At 48.8% G+C, this 1,144-nt stretch overlaps 1 non-coding gene across 1 annotated transcript; it reads right to left on the bottom strand.

Annotated features, from left to right (window-relative positions):
- Window positions 1-863: 863 nt before the first annotated feature.
- On the bottom strand, window positions 864-935 carry Trnad-guc (transfer RNA aspartic acid (anticodon GUC)). Its single transcript has one exon. It is a non-coding gene; the product is annotated as a tRNA-Asp (tRNA).
- Window positions 936-1,144: the final 209 nt, after the last annotated feature.

Raw genomic sequence — 1,144 nt, 5'->3', positions numbered from 1 at the left:
TGTGCTTCTTAAAAGATCATTACCACCACACATCCCTTCCCTACGGCAGTTCCATGTGCAGTGTGTTGCGTGTTCAGGAAGGAGCTGGTGGATAAATTTTTACGTGTTTATTTATTTATTTATTTGTTTAAAAAGTTGCACTCCACTACCTCTTGGGCGTGTTATAGGAGAGCACACGCTGGCACCGACAAGAGAAGGTCATTTGCCGGTTCGTTCGTTCGTACGGTCGTTGGTACGTTCATTCGTTCGTTCGTTCGTTCGTTCGTTCGTTGGTTCGTTCGCTCGTCTGGTCCGTCAGCATATGGAAAGGTGTTCACGTTCGCACACACATTCAGGTGCCACACGGTCGTACCGAACCGCACAATTAATCAATCCCTCCAGCTCAGCCACACGCCTGCATTCCGCCACATCTCCGCCAGGAGGGAGCTCGGTGCAAAATGGTAGCGAATGAACCCGTCCGTACAAGAACGAGCGAGTGAACAAGGCAAGGGCATGTGTTTTAAAGGCCGGAGCAACAAAGAGAGAGAGAGAGATAGAAGCTGCCGGTTCAAGGTCCATAAGGTGCAGTGCAGAAAAAAGGGTAGCGGAGATAAGCAAACAACGGTAGCGATGGGGTGGGTACAACAAAGTGACACCAGTCACCCAAAACCACTGGCCAAAGCTGTTGAAAAATGGTAGTTGAACCGTAGCCTCCATCAAATTTGAAAGAAAATGACTATAAGCAAAACCCTAACTCCTTTCTTTCTTCTACTCTTTCTTTAGGTTTGTGTTGAGCTATTCATGATTGCTCTAGTGCGACCAACAGACCCGACCAGCACCTAGTGGATTTCGGAGGGTGGTAAGTGTGGTAAAAAAGCATCTGTCTCCCCGACGGGGAATCGAACCCCGGTCTCCCGCGTGACAGGCGGGGATACTGACCACTATACTATCGAGGACTTGTGAAGATGGGTTTACTAATACCGTACCAATCTAGTTTGACGGGATTTGTAATTCAATACAGCTTCTATTCTAATTCCCAAATAGCGCCGTCGATTTGCGCACGCGACGGTTGGACCGTAGCAGCTTGCAAGCTACTGCTGTGAAGCTGTCACCGATTGTTTGGACGGTAAACATCAACATGTCGCGCCCGAAACGCCTCCACTAG

The sequence above is a fragment of the Anopheles coustani genome, chromosome 3 (genome assembly GCF_943734705.1).
Source record: "Anopheles coustani chromosome 3, idAnoCousDA_361_x.2, whole genome shotgun sequence".
NCBI lineage: Eukaryota > Metazoa > Arthropoda > Insecta > Diptera > Culicidae > Anopheles > Anopheles coustani.
This window is presented reverse-complemented; position numbering and strand designations above follow the sequence as displayed.